The 16,050-nt window shown below is 38.6% G+C and overlaps 2 pseudogenes; both read left to right on the top strand.

Moving 5' to 3' along the window:
• The first annotated feature begins 2,572 nt into the window (after window positions 1-2,572).
• LOC128099648 (Ig kappa chain V-V region L7-like) lies at window positions 2,573-3,226 on the top strand (annotated as a pseudogene).
• A 6,696-nt stretch (window positions 3,227-9,922) lies between these two features.
• Window positions 9,923-10,523, top strand: LOC128099647 (Ig kappa chain V-V region L7-like; annotated as a pseudogene).
• Window positions 10,524-16,050: the final 5,527 nt, after the last annotated feature.

Genomic DNA, 16,050 nt, shown 5'->3' with positions numbered 1-16,050 from the left:
AGTCAGAAGGAAGCCATAAGGAAATAGATACAAGGTAAACAATGGGAAAGAGGTAAAGAAAAATAGGAGAGACCTTGACATGTTGAAGATGTGTGTGGGTGTGTGTTGTCCCTTTTAGTCTGGCCCCAGAGAATTAAGTTTCACTCCTTCAGATAAAAAAGTCAGTTGTGTAATCAATCCTGACTCCTACCTTGTCTTCAGTTCCTGAGCTAATGAAAGCTGGCCCTACAGCAGCACTTTCCCTTCTATTTCTTTTGTCCAATTTTGGAGTGTTATTCCTTTGTATCTTAATATATTATATTATTATAGAAAGAAGCCTGTTCCTTTTCTAATAAGAGACTGAAGATGGAAGACCAGGTGGGGAAGGGCTGGGAGGATATGAGGGGGAACCCATAATAAGGATATATTATATGGGGAAAAATCTATTTTCAATAAAGGAAAAAAAACAAGAATGAAATGAGGCATTGTCTGTGATACTTTAGTTTATCCATGTATGACTGTGTTTTGATAATTTTTGGTGTCAGCTTAAAACCTGATAATCTGTTTAAGCTGTTTCAAATTACAATATTGTGTACTGATAGTTAATGAAAAGTGTGGTGATTACACTCATCTTTTCCTTGTTTTGAATGCCTGCATAGTGCTAGTCAACAGATATTCCATTTTAACAAATGACTCATTCTCCTAAAAATGCTCTTCAAGTATGATTTACTAGTCTGATTTATTTTTCATTTTGGAATAATATAATAATCTTAATTTATTTAACCCTTCTCTTTTTCAACCTCTCACACTAACCACAAACAAACATTTCTTCTCAAAGTATTTTAATTTACTAATGCACGTGTTGTAATATGTCCCCTCTGAAAGACCTGCCCTTTCTAGTAATCCCTTTCTAGCTCCTTACATGTATGTGTAGTCAAAGTCAAATAGAGAAATGGAAAAATTTGATGGTATGATTTACATATGAGTGAGTAATGTGTCACGTATCATTCTGGGACTGGACTGATTCAGTCAATATAATTTTTCCAATTCCCATCCATTTTCTCAAAAGTTTCATAATTTAATGTTTCTTTATATCTGAACAAAATTTCATTGTACAAATGTACAACATTTTTTTTCCATTTAGTTTGTTGTGAACATCTAAGTGCATTTCATTTCCTAGCTATTGTGAATACAACAGCTGTGGGGATCTGAGAGTCCTGCTCCCACATGTTCTGCCTATTCTAAAGTTTTTAGGAGGAGGAAAGAGGCATTAGAAAATATTAGATAGAAAGAGAGACCTAGTCCACAAGAGGAAAGACAGAAACACAGAATAGCTTCAGGAGTGACTGGATCAATATCCAATAACCTCGAGGTTTATTCAAAAGGCCTTTTATAACATGATAATGGGAGGAGGAAAAGACCTACACTTTCAAGATAAAAGCACAACACACAGCCAAGTGTAGACCCACCAAACACCTGGTAAGCATTCCCATGTTGAAATCATCCTTTATGCAGCTCTGCTGGGTAAAGCAAGGTGAGATTCTCTGACCCAGGGTAATTCTCTGACCCAGCAAAATGCATGGATGTGCATTTATGTCTGTCATAGGCTATAAAGTCCTTTAGGTACACTGACAGGAAAAGAATAGCTAGGTCATGTGATATTTGTAGCTGTCTGAGGAAATTTCACATTGGTTTTTGCAGTTATTGCACTCCCACAACACTGAATCAGGGCTCTCGTTTACTCCTACTTTCACTCCTCTAGAATCTTGACAGTCTGTTTTGTGCATATTGAGGAATTTCAAAAAGCTTAGACATTGTTTGTACATAAAAAAATATGCCATGGCTTGCTTACACAGCCCAAGTGAAAGGAATACTTCTTTCTTCAAATGGACCTGATGAAATATTCTCTCCTGATTGCCTTTTATGTATCATGAAAAATCATGTACTAGGTAAGATATTTGTATGAACATTCCATAAATGTTTTCCCATAACCCTGTATCACTCTTAGTGGTAAAACACACAAGAGGCAATATTGAGAGTTTATCTGGACAGTATTAAACAAATATTTTGAAATTCCAACCTTTGAAATTCTTCTCAATTGTGGCAGATTGTAAATTTTAATAAGGTTTCCATTCCACCCTCTGTAGAATTATGTTTTCCTACAACATCCAGACTTCCTATTTTCTTGTCCATGATAACTATCAATATGATAGCTCTTTAGTATTATATGTTGTGATGCTTCATGTACTGTTTAGACAGTGAAATGGGATTCAGCCCATATTGTAAGAAACATCAAGGAAAATAACATAACCCTGAACCAAGCCGATGGTTAAGAGATGCTCTTAGTTTCAAACTACTGACTGTATCCCAGACACTTTCTTAGACTGTGCTGATTTTGTATCCATGTATGTGAGACACATGCACAAGTCTCTTTCAAATCTCAACATCTCATCAGGTAGCCAGAAGTGGGAGGTAGACTCCCAAAAGGCACAAAAGCTTGCTCTCCTGAGCAGTTCTTTATTGGGACTCATATGAAGTCAGTATCATTTGCATAAGTGCTTCTTCTTTCTACATTCTTGCCTCTTAGAATATTATAAGAAGGTCTTTCTCTGGGCTGTGTCATGACACACATAAACACAGGGAAAGGTGGAAGATGGTGTCCACATCTGAGCTCCTTGGGCTTCTGTTCTTCTGGATTTCAGGTATGAGATTTTAGTCATGGCAAAATTGGAGATGTTAATTACATACAGAATTTTCTTACATCCTTAGGAAGCACAGCATCACTTAATTTGACTTCCTGTTTTAGAAACTTGGTACAATAAAATAATCTTTTTAAAAGTAGTTTAGAAGTTACTTTCATATGCAATGTTGTAATGTACTAATATTTCTCCTATGTTTTCAGCCTCCAGAGGTGACATTGTGCTGACTCAGTCTCCAGCCACCCTGTCTGACTCCAGGAGAAAGAGTCACCATGGCCTACAAGGCCAGCCAGGGTGTTAGCAATTACTTACACTGGTATCAGCAAAAACCAAATGAGGCTCCAAGGCTTCTTATCAAGTATGCTTCTGAGTCCGTCTCTGGGATCCCCTCCAGGTTCAGTGGCAGTGGGTCAGGGACAGATTTCACCCTCAGCATCAACAATGTGGGGCCTGAAGATGTTGCAACTTATTACTGTCAAAAGAGTAGCAGCTTCCCTCCCACAGTGATACAGACCATAGCAAAAACTACCAGGGAAAGAGAAGTGTGAGGCTGGGCTCTTTCAGCTGCTTCTGGTGGTTCCTCTACCCTCTTCAAAGTGTTTTACAGATACAGACAGCCTTGAGATTTACAGACAATTGAAGTGAAGAGTCCTGGCAAGCTTTCTTGCCTCTGACCTCTTTTCACTCCATTTTAGCTTCATAACACATACATAATTGAACGTTATGGTTTTTTTGTATTCATTCACTTTAGCTCTCAGTGAAGTTTGTCAGGAGAGTTACTTACAGAATTGTCAAAATTAACACAAAAAATTGTTAATTATGGTTCACTTTATATTAATTATCTGACAGTGATTCAATAACTCTTGATTAGACATAATATATTTTGGAGTATATTTAATCTGTTCTTAAATTTTATGATTATCAAGATACATAGATATACATATACACATACCAGATGTTCCTCAATTGACTACTATCCTGTTTACTGTGGTTCATCTACAGAATTCTTCAAAATGGAATATTTTTATAATCGAGAATTTCATTTATGCTTCCAATTATTCTCATCCCCCTACTCTTCTTCTAACTCCTACCAAATCTACTCCTCATCCCTCACCCCCCTCCCACTTCAAGTCCACATATAAATATACCTTGCACACTGAGTTCAATGTGGGTTGATCATATATTTATTGATGTAGGAACATCCACAGGAGGGAGAATATCAATTCATCAGAGACAACAGTCTTTGAGAAAATGTTTCTCACCCTTAGAAGCCATCAACTATCAATAATAGCTCTTCAGCTAGTGGTGCAGCCTAATGATGTCTGCCCCCTCCATGTATTATTTTTGATTGCCTTAATCTTGTGCAGGTCTTATCCAGACAGCCACAGCTGTTGTGACTGCATCAAAGTAGGAGTACTGAGATGTCCATAGACTCTGTTTTGTTCTGTTTTTCCCTCACCTTTGGATCTTTCAGTGTTTCTCCCCCTTTTCTACGAAGGTCTGTGAACTTTAAGCAACTTCTTGACTTTGTAAGCTTTTGTGTTCCATAGAAACCTTATTTGAATTTTTGATCTATTTTTTAAAAATTTAAGACTGTTGTTAATATCAGCTCACCGAAAGAGGAAACAGGACAAGGGCATAGCTTAGGGCTTCAAACACAACACAGGGCCTCAGTCTCAATTCTGTGCTTCCTGATGTTCTTCATCACTGAGAAGAACAGGAAAAAATGATTTCCTGAGTTTCCTTCTCATGGAAGGTGACAGAGAGATCTCAAGGCTTTTCTAACTATGACCCATGTACCTGAGAGATCTGTTTTCTAGGAAAACTGATACTTAACATGCAAACACTTCCTTTAAAAATCATACTATGAATATACCTGTATGTCTTAAATTCTGTACTTGTATTGGCTTTTTCATTTTTATTTAATTCTTAATTAACAGTTTCGAGGTAAGACGGTTGTTCACATTGCGGACAGAATCATCATCAACTGTCAAACTGGTTTCATGAGAAACCAGGTTTCCTTGTTAAAAACAGATCTCAAGCCACTCCCCTAAATTCCTGGAATACATTTCACTTGTGGCTCAGAGATGGGGTAGTGAGATTGTACCCAAATCACAGAGTAACCCTTGTTATGTGATAAGTGAATACTAGATGTAAAGCCAAGGATAACCAGACTGCAACCCACAGTTCCAGGGAGGCTAGCCAGTAAGGAGGACCCTAGGAAAGATGCATGGATTGCTCAGTGATGGAGAAATGGATGAGATCTACATAAGCAAACTGGGGGTGAGGGGCTGGTAATAGAGGGCAAGGGACAGGGAAATGACAGCTTAGGGGAGCAGGAAGTTCGACCTGGATCAGGAGCACAGTGGAAGAGCAAGTGATAAATGAAGTCACCATGGGAATAGGAAGAAGCAGAGTGCTAGGGAGGGTCCCAGGAATTCACAAAGATGACTCCATCATAGGCAACTGGCAATAGACAAGAGGGTACCTGATCTGACCTACTCTGGTGATAGGATGGCTTAATATCCTAACTGTCATCATAGAGCCCTCATCCAGTGACTGATTGAAGCAGATGCAGAGATCCATGGCCAGGTCTCAGGTGGATCTCCAGGAGTCCAATCAATGAGAGAGAGGAGGGATTCGATGAGCAAGGGATATTGAGACCATGACTGGAAGAAGTACAGAGACAAGTAGCCAAACTAGTAGAATCACATGAACTGTGGACCAGTAACTGAGGAGCCCCCATGATACTGGACTAAGCCCTTTGGATAAGTGAGACAGTTGTTTAGCTTAAACTGTTTAGAGACCCCCCAGACAGTGGGACCAGGACTTGTCCCTAGTGCATGGGCTGGCTTTTTGGAACCTAGTGCCTATGGTGAGACACTTTGCACAGCCTTGGTGCAAGGAGGACCGGCTTGGACCTGCCTCAACTGAATGTACCAGGCTCTGATGACTCCCCATGGGAGACCTTGCCTTAGAGGAGGTAGGAAGGGGGGGGGTTGGGGGAAAAGGCTGGGGGTGAGAGGAGGGAGGACAGGGTAACCTGTGGTTAATTTGAAAATGAACAGAAAACCTCTTAATTTAGAAAAAGAAGAAAAAAGAAAGAGATTGCTATTATAAAAAAAGGAATAAACAAACAAACAAATAAATAAATAATGTTGAGTTGAGTACACTAAGGGAAAAAAAAATAACTTTATGCCTAAAGGTCTTATACTACTACTTCAGTAGTCAAATGACAAAATATAATTAAGTTCCTGGTTTATTCTTGGTAAACTATTCATGCAGAATATGAATAGACATTGATTGAGAATCTAGAATTTACATAGACCCAACTTAAAAGGCTTGAGGACCCAGCAGTTATCAACATTAAAATAATTCTCTCTCACTGAAATGAATGGAATGGAAGTAGACATAGAAAACAATTTATTGTATTTTTAATTAGTCATATATTATAAACTGAACATGTCTTTGAGATAAGACATATTCCATGAATATAGGAGAGCAGGTACCCTACAAACACGAAAATAGTCCAAATTTGCTCAGGTAAATAAAGGACAAAATAGACAGAAGACAGTAAAGTCGTGCCACTCAACAATCACTGACATCTTTAAAGCTGCAGAGAGAAAGCAGGTGCTCTTTAAAGTGTGTGATGGCAGGAGGGCCATGAACTTTGAGGAATAAACAAAAAAGAAAAAAAAACCAACAACTAAAAAACAAGACAAAGGAATCATTTTTAAGATGGAATGTAGGAAAGGTAACTGCTCACTACACTCTGAATATATCACAGCAGCAGAGGGAGAAGACTGAGTCTAAAGAAGTATACTGTCCTACAGCAAAGTCTGTGGGCACATTTTCTTAGTGATTGATGTGGGACAATCCAGACTATTGTGAGTGGGGCCACCTCTGCCTGGTAGACTTAAGTTATTCAAGAAAACAGACAGAGCAAGCCATGGGGGGCAAGCCAATAAGTAGTATTCTTTCATGGCCTCTTCTTCAGTTCATGCTTCCAAGTTCCTGCCCCGCTTGAGTTCGTGCCTTGACTTCTGTCAATGATGAACTGACTTGTAAATCAAATAAAGCCTTTCATCTCCAAAAAAATTTAGATTTGTGGTTCTTTTAATATTGTATAAGGATACCTTTTGAGATAAATAATAAACTGATTGATTCTTTTTAAAGGCAAAAATGCATCCTTCCAGTTAAAGAACTGTTGAGAAAAACATCTTATTTTCTTACACTTTATTGATCTATAAGAAGTTGCTTAGACAGGAATTTATGTGTGTACTAGGAAATAATTTGTTTAATACCTATAATATGTAAAATGTTTAGCTATATATTGGGGTATTGAGGAACATGCTGTTTTTACTTATTTTCATTGTAATCATTCACTTGAAAAATATGATGTAAACTCATTGTAATTTTTATGTTGCCTGAAAGATTTTGCTGGGACATATAAGCTGTAGGGGGCGAGAGGTAGGGAGATGGAAGGAGTTAGAAGGAAGACATGAGGAAAGAGATAGAGGGGAAAGAACAGGAAAGAGGTAAGGAAAAAAATAGGAGAGACCTTGACATGTTGAAGATGTGTGTGGGTATGTGTTTTTTCCTTTTTCTCCGGGCCCAGAGAATTAATCTTTATTCCCTCTGATAAAAAAGTCAGTTGTGTGATCAGTTCTGACTGCACACCTCCTTATCAGTTCCTGGCCTTACAGCAGCACCCTTCTATTTGTTTTGTCCAAGTCTTGAGTGTTAATTGGTTTTTATCTTAATATATTATATTATATTATTATAGAAGGAAGCCTGTTTTTACTAATAAGAGACTGAAAGGGGGTGGATCCAGATGGGAGAGAAGGTAGGGAAGGGCTAGGAGGAGCAGATGAGGGGGAACCATAATCTGGACATGTTATAGGGGGCAAAAATCTATTTTTATTAAAGGCAAAAAAAGAAAAAAGAAAAAAATGATTCTGGGGGATATCTTTCTGTATGTTGTGAATATATGTTGTTCCCATTGGTTAATAAATCAGCTGCTTTGGCCTATGGCAAGGCAGCTTAGAGGCAGGTGGGAAAACAGAGGCAGGAAGGAGAAAGTAGAGCTGAGGACACACCAGCCTGCTGCTCAAGGAACAACATGCCAGCAGACCAATAAGCCACAGAACACATGACAAAATATGGATTAATAGAAATGGGTTAATTTAAGATATACAAGTTAGCTAGCAAGAGGCCTGCCATTGGCTATGCAGTTATTAAGTTATATAAGACTCCGTGTGTTTACTTGGGTCAGAGTGGTTGTGGGATGGGCAGGACCCAGAAAAACTTCTGACTACAAATGGGGCCCAGATGTGGTGGCAAGAGTTTCCACCTAAACCTGAAAGAGCTTAAGAAGAGATTATAAATGTAGCTAAGAGCACCTTCCTAGTTCATGTTGCTCATGACAGGCCCAGTACAGTGATGTGTCCCCTGGCCATGGTGGGTTTGCGGCATGTGGGCTTGAGTACAGCATGGAAGATTCCTGTCATGAAACACAGAGGAGTCTCTAAGCTGCACATCACATTGCATGGTAGATTTAGCTATTGCTATTACAAAAAAAAAATATGGGCCAACTGCCTGCTTCCTGGTGGCAGCACAAACCCAAGAGTTGGCAGAGTAAGTGTGAATCTCCTAAGTACCTCCACCATGTTGGGAAACTGAGGTGGGTTTAGTCAGCAGCCAGGGCTGCAGCTTCATCCTTAGTCATGCTACAGTTTGCAATGATCAGAGAAGAATTATTGATACACAAAAGATGAAAGTCTTAAAAAAATTATATATAAAAATATAATAAGCCATGTAAAGATGGATATTACACAAGAGAATCTGGATTATGTTGTCTTGGGGATTTTTAAGTGCAGAAAGACATTTGATTGTAAAGGCTACTAGGTTAAACATATATATATATATTAAACATAATAAACATACATATATTAAAGGTGTCTTGATTTTAAAACTTGAATTTAAGGTTATGTTGCTTTGGAAAACAGGCTCTTCTTTTTTTCCCCCCACAGGAAGCAAGAGGCTATGGATTTATTCCAGGTTAACATGGATCAGATTCGATTAAGCAAGACCTCCTGAACTTTAACAGATGGTATGTATCAACCTAAGTTATATCCAGTCTTCCCAGGACTTGACCATTATCTCAAGAATTTTCTCAGGATCCCCATAAGAGTGCCAGTGCCCCTGATCAGCAAGAAGTGATCTGAAAGACTATGCCCTCATTCCCAAAGTATTGTTTACAGTTTCTATAGTTATTGCACTCCCACAACACTGAATCAGGGCTCCCATTTCCTCCCATTTTCATTCCTCTAGCATCTTGATAGTCGGTTTTGTGGATATTGAGGACTTTCAAAAAGTTTAGACAACATTTGTACATAAAAAAATATGCTATGGTTTGCTTACATAACCCAAGTGAAATGAATACTCCTTTCTTCAACAGGACCTGGTAAAATTTTCTCTTCTGATTTAAACTACATCAGAGTTGTTGCCTTTTATGTACCATGAAAAATCATGTACTAGGTAAGCTACTTGTTTGAACATTCCATAAATGCTTTCCCATAACGCTGTACCACTCTCGGTGGTGGTAAAACATACAAGATGCAACATTCAGAGTTTATCTGGACAGTGCTAAACAAATATTTTGATATCCTGACCTTTGAAATTCTTCTGAATTGTGGCAGATTGTGAACTTTAATATGTTTTCCTTCCACCCTCTGGAGAAATACCTCTTCCTATGACATCCAAACTTTCTATTTTTCTGTCCATGATATCCCATTAATATGATATCTCTTTAGTATTAAATGGTGTGATGCTTCATGGACTGTTCAGACAGTGAAATGGGATTCAGCCCATATTGTAAGAAACATCAAGGAAAACAACATAATCCTGAACTAAGACAATGGTTAAGAGATGCTCTTAATTTAAAACTACTGAGTGTATCCCAGACATTTTCTTAGACTGTGCTGATTTTGTATCCATGTATGTGAGATACATGCACAAGTCTCTTTCAAATCTCAACATCTCATCAGGTAACCAGAAGGGGGAGGTAGACTCCACAAAAGCACAAGAGCTTGCTCTGCTGAGCAGTTCTTCATTTGGACATATATGAAGTCAGTATCATTTGCATAAGTGCTTCTTCCTTCTAGTGTTTCTGCCTCTTAGAATATTATAAGAAGGTCTTTCTTGGACTGTGTCATGACACACATAAACACAGGGAAAGCTGGAAGATGGTGTCCACATCTCAGGTCCTTGGGCTTCTGTTCTTCTGGGTTTCAGGTATGAGATTTTCGACATGGCAAAAAGTAGAGATGTCAATCACATACAGAATTTTTTACATCATTAGGAAGCACAGGATCACATGGAATTTGACTTCCTGTTGAAAGAAATTGATACAAAAATAATCTTATCTTTTTTAAAAGTAGTTTAGAAGTGAATTTTAAATTCAATGTCATGTTCTGAATAATATTTCTCCTATGTTTTTAGCCTCCAGAGGTGATGTTGTGCTGACTCAGTCTCCAGCTGCCTGTGACTCCAGGAGAAAGAGTCTCCATGGCCTGCAAGGCCAGCCAGGGTATCAGCACAAGCTTACACTGGTATCAGCAAAAACCAAATGAGGCTCCAAGGCTTCTCATCAAGTATGCTTCCCAGTCAGTCTCTGGGATCCCCTCCAGGTTCAGTGGCAGTGGGTCAGGGACAGATTTCACCCTCAGCATCAACAATGTGGAGCCTGAAGATGTTGCAACTTATTACTGTCAAAAGGGTGGCAGCTTCCCTCCCACAGTGATACAGACCATAGCAAAAAACACCAGGAAAGCAGAAGTGTGAGGCTGAGCTCCTTCATCTGCTTCTGGTGGTGCCTCCATCTTCTTCAAAGTGTTTAACAAATGCAGACAGCCTTGAGAAATACATGGAAAATTGGAGTGAGGAAGCTTTCTTGCCTCTGAACTATCTTCATTGCATTTTAGCTCCACAATATATACTCTACAATGGCTGTATTGTTGTAATCAGACAATCTTCCTATAATATGCTACAATCAAGAGAAAATCTCAGCCTAGATGTACAGAGGAGATGATTACTCAAAGCTCTTGTAATTGTTGCAAGTGCATATAAGGCATTGTCTGAGCTTACAGCCTATAGTGTACTCCTGACCCTATGGATATGAGAACTGAGACTCACTGCTTCATGTCTCAGTTGCAACTTTCCCTATGCATACTTTAGAGTAAGTGAACAACTCTTGAGTATAAAGTTTTTTTTTTGATGCTTAAGAATCTATGTGAACTGTATGATATGGTTTGATAAAAACTGCTAATTTCTTGATGAGAAGTTACAATTATTACTGAATAGAAAAAAAAGTAAAAGTGGGAACAATAAATATATGCCTGGCACCCTAAGTTTCCATTGAGTCCTGGACTTATGTTTCAATTTTCATGAGTTCAAATGAGTAGCAAAATGAAGTTTCTTTTACAAACAATGAAATCATGAGGAATATACCATTGTTTTCTATTCCTCTGTGCCACTACAGAACTTAAAGGAGGTAGATGAAGCTCTGTGTGTTTAGAATTTCATTAGAAAATTATCAGTGAAATGTTTGTAGGTGCATGGACAGAGGCTTGGGAAAGGAGAATTACTATAGAAATATTTTAGCTAAGTATGAAAGGAAATCGGAATAGTCTCTTGCTATTTCTGCAAATGGAAGGAGCATGACAAAAAAATCTTCATGCCTAAAGTAAGAGAGCTTTCAGAAAAGGTTGTGTATAACGGCACAGATAACCAGTAAAAAGATAATTCTATAAACATGATTTTGAATTTAAAATTTGGTTGAGTGTGTTGGTTCATGTTTCTAAACCCAGTACTTAGAATCCTGAGGTAGAAGGATCTCCAAGAATTCAAGGCCAGTTTGGTCAACATGGCAAGACCCAGGCCAGTCAAGGCTATGTAGTGAGGCTCTGTTTCAAAAGCAAAAACAAAGACAAAAATAATTTTAAAATAAGTTAGTTGGACATTTTCATTTCCTGCCCTCATTAAAATCAGAAAATAACAGTGTGTGTGTGTGTGTGTGTGTGTGTGTGTGATGTGTGTGGGTAAAAAGGGTGGTTCAAACACAGGTAGGATTGAAGACCCCAGGAGCTGATTGTAACTTCCTCCTCTAACCATTCTTCAGTTTTCCTTTTTGGGATAAGATCTCCTGCTGAATGTGGAATTTTCCATTTGGCTAGAATAACTCATCAGAGAGCTATTTTGATCTGCTTGTTTCTTTGCCTGAGTGCTGGAGTGCTGGAGTTATAGAGCAATGTGGTTGAACCTGAGTTTTATGATAGTATTGGGGATTGAAACTCGGGGTCTCATTCTTTCATGGCAAATACCTTTCAGAGATAAGATTTATCCCTGATCTTGAAACTAATATACTAAAAATAAAAAAAAACAGTATTGACCCTCAGGACCATTCTTTTGAGGTTAATGTGTTTGAATAGAAAGAACAAAAAAATTCATTTATTTATGTCCAATTTATGCATCAATTAGTGATATATGACCCATATTCTAGGCATTTTGAATGCCTTCTAATCTTGACACTATAGATGCTTTTACTATATTTTCACATATATTTATATTTGGAGAGAATGAATACCACAAATTAGACATTTTATTTTATAATGTGAAAAATTATATTTTAAGATGTGAGGTTTTGGTGTTCGATTCAATGGTTATGCAAACTCATCAGTTTTACACACCTGGTACCTTCTCTTCAGGGAAAATCTTGTGAAATATATTTAGCCTACGTGACATGATCTCATAAACCTGAATGTCAAGAAAGAATGAAGAGACATTTTACATAATTTTATAGTCTCTGTGTGTGAAGAGAATGTGCATACATCTGTGTGATTCTTTTCATGTGTTTATAAAATTTACTTTTCTTTGCAAATTAGGATGTTTTTTCTATATCTTGAAATTTCAGATTCCCATTATTTGCTTTTGTATCTTAACAATTTTGATAATTTCATATACATATAAAGTGAGTTGTGGCTATTTTTATACCCTATTACCCCTTCTTGTCATCCTTCTTACCTGCTTAAACACTTCTCCATGCCAACAATTCCCCTTTGATAATAAAGTGAGTTTATTTGTGGTTCCTAGCCTGGGCATGGGAGGGAGATTATTTACTGGTATATGGTCTCATAAGTGGTGAAATCACTGAAAAACTTGTTACCCTTATCACACACCCATTTCTGTCCATAGTCCTTCAGGGTCACATTCCATCCTCTCCTATGAATAATGAAATGGTGACAGGCCCAACCTTGTTACATTTTATGCAGATAACCATATATGCAGTGAGTTTGTGATTACAAAACAACAGTAGCATTCTCTTCTAGAGCCTGTGACCTTCCCAGACGTGAACTCTTGACCAGGTTTACAGTATAAGTCATGAGTTCTATCTGCTAGCATAGCTCTCCAATCCAAGCAGAAAGCAGTTGTTTATCCCATTACAGACATAGCATGGTTGCACTAGTGAGTATGTCTTGCTGGGATACCATAACTGTAACTTAGGCGTCTCTGCCTGGGTCTGGTAACCAATGACTTCTTTTCCAACAGTTGTGTATTGCTTTCCTGCCAGGTGAAAGCCAAGCGGTGGAGAGAAACCTGACAGCTCAGTCATGTTATAATAAAAATAAAATAAAAACTACAATTAAATTTCAGCTCACCAGGTTTTTTGGAGCCCGCTACCTATGGTGGGACACCTCCTGCAGCCTTGAGGCAGGGGGAGCGGCTTGGATCTGCCTCTACTGAATGTACCAGGCTCTGCTGATTCCCCATGGGATGCCTTATGGGGGGGGGGGGGTTAGGGAGGGGAGGCTGAAGAATTGGGAGGAGTAAAGAGGGGGACCTGTAATTAGCACGTAAAATAAATAAATTCTTAATTAAAAAAATTCAACTCACACCATTTTTAATGCCTCTTTAAATAAAAAAGTAAATACTCATAAAGTAGTGCAGCAAATGCAAATTGTGTCCAGCATTGGTGGCATTGGAAATTACTGGAGTCATTGTAGAGGGTGGTATGGGTATTAGAAGATGCAAATGGAACTCTTACCCAGGGTAGCCCAACATCTTCTGTTAACATCCATAGATAATGGAAATATATACTACAGAGACCCTTGATTGAGTACATTTGTTGTGAATATTTTCCTAATACTTAAGATAAGGCATTAGCTGATAGGGGTGAAAAGTTGAATGGATAAAAACTAGCTAATATACAATCAGACATATTTCAACAATAAAGAAAAATGCACCTTGGGCTAGTGGTACATAGTGGATGGCAGTGGAATACATAATTTTAATTGAAATAAGCCAGTCTCAAGAAAGCATATTCTCCCTATAGGTGAAAACTATAAAATTTTACTGGGCAAGTGGGATAAAAACAATGAAATCTAAAGATCCAGAAACAGTGCAGTTTTTTCAGCCACCTCATGTTGTGAGATGTTTAGATTTTCCCCCTGCTCACTGGTTTTGCTTGTATGTATTATTTCCCAGTAGCATGTGAGATCACCATTTTCACAGTTTAACTTTCACTTTTAGTAGTCACAGGTGGCTTTCACCGGTCTGCAGCAACCTTGCACCTTAAAAAGGGCAAGTTTTCATATGTGGCCCCTTAGAGCCTTCCTTATTACTTAGCCTCTCTAGGTCTGTGGATTGTAGAATTATTATCATTTACTTAATGGCTAATATTCACCTTTAAGTGAGTGCATACCATTGTCTTTTAATGGGGAGATGGAATAGATTATGTGAGTGAACTTGGGCAGGTGATAATGAGAACAGGAGGAACCAGGTAGGGTGATGGAGGGAGGGTATGGTGAGAGACAACTGGAACTGGAGGGCATTTAGGAGGATGATGTGGAAACAGTGCAACAGAAACTGTCGGGATTCTACCAGGGTGTCCCTAAGAGAGGACTCCAAGTAAGGAGGATTTGGAGCCTGAACCAGCAGCCATCCTCTGTAACCAGGCAAGACTTCCAATGGTGAGACTGGGACACTAACCCAGTCACAAAACCTTCAACCTGCAATCCAGAACTTGTGGGAGTGACCAACCAATGCCTGATCTAATTTGAGGCCCATGCCAAGGGAGGGAGCCCATGCCTGACACTGCCTAGATGACCAATAAGTAGATTCTGAATACCTAGAGACCTATTATCGAAAAAACAATCAATAAAATGATTCCTTTTTTTGTTTTTTTGTTTTTCAAGACAGGGTTTCTCTGTGTAGTTTTGGTGCCTTTCCTGGAGCTCGCGCTGTAGCCCAGGTTGGCCTCAAACTCACAGAGATCCGCCTGCCTCTGCCTCCCGAGTGCTGGGATTAAAGGCGTGCGCCACCACTGCCCGGCTAAAATGATTCCTACTAATGGTCGTATATTCTCACAGATTGGTATCTAGCCCCATTGTCATCAGAGGGGCCTCCACCAGCAGCTGATGGGAGCAATGCAGAGACTCACAGTTCTCCATGCCAGATGGTACCAGACAAAGCCATTCTTACCAGAGTGAGAGCAGGCTACAAGGTGAGTAGTAACCCTGATATGACCTGGGATTGAGTCCACATGAATATATGACATTCAACGAGTCTGTTATGTCACCCGGCAGACAAGTCTGTCACTTTGGTTGTGACATAAGTACAGGCTTACTTTGAATTTCTTACAGACCTAAAGCTATGCAAAAGAAGAGCCTAATGTGAAAAACTGTGCAGAGTCTGAATCTGAGGACAGTAACTCTTCCATAACACTGTAAGTGACTTCTCATAAACTCATTTAGTCACCAAGATGGACTAGTTGGACTATTTGTTTCATCCCAAATTGGAGGTCAATGTTTATTATGCACCTTCACAGGAAATCCAGGGAGCAAGTTTGCACACATCTCAGTGACAGTTTTCCAAGGAACTTTTAAATGCATGATCTGCACTGTGGAGGCAACCCACTCTTATCACCTCTTGGAAAGCCATGAATGCCAGTATTACATTTCTAAACAACCAGTTGTATTACACATATAAGGAGCAAGTGAACATGTCATTGTCTGATTTTGTCCTCCACATGAAGAAACTTGTCTCATTGGTATTATAATCCACTTTATGGCTAAAGATGTCATACTGCTACTTCAGTGGTCAAATGATAAATCATAATTAAGTTCCTAATTTATTTTCAGTAAATTATTGATGCAACATATGAATATAAATTGATTGAGCAGTTAGAATTTAAATGGACCCATCTACTAAGGTTTGAGGACCCAGCAGTTATCAAGACTAAAATAATTCTGTCTTACTGAAATGTATGGTGTGGAAGTAGACATAGAAAACAATTTAATGTATTTTAATTAGT

This window comes from Peromyscus californicus, unplaced genomic scaffold (assembly GCF_007827085.1).
Source record: "Peromyscus californicus insignis strain IS unplaced genomic scaffold, ASM782708v3 Scaffold_6__1_contigs__length_162567912, whole genome shotgun sequence".
Taxonomy (NCBI): domain Eukaryota; kingdom Metazoa; phylum Chordata; class Mammalia; order Rodentia; family Cricetidae; genus Peromyscus; species Peromyscus californicus.
Note: the sequence above shows the minus strand (reverse complement) of the source record. Positions and strands in the feature narration are given on the sequence as shown.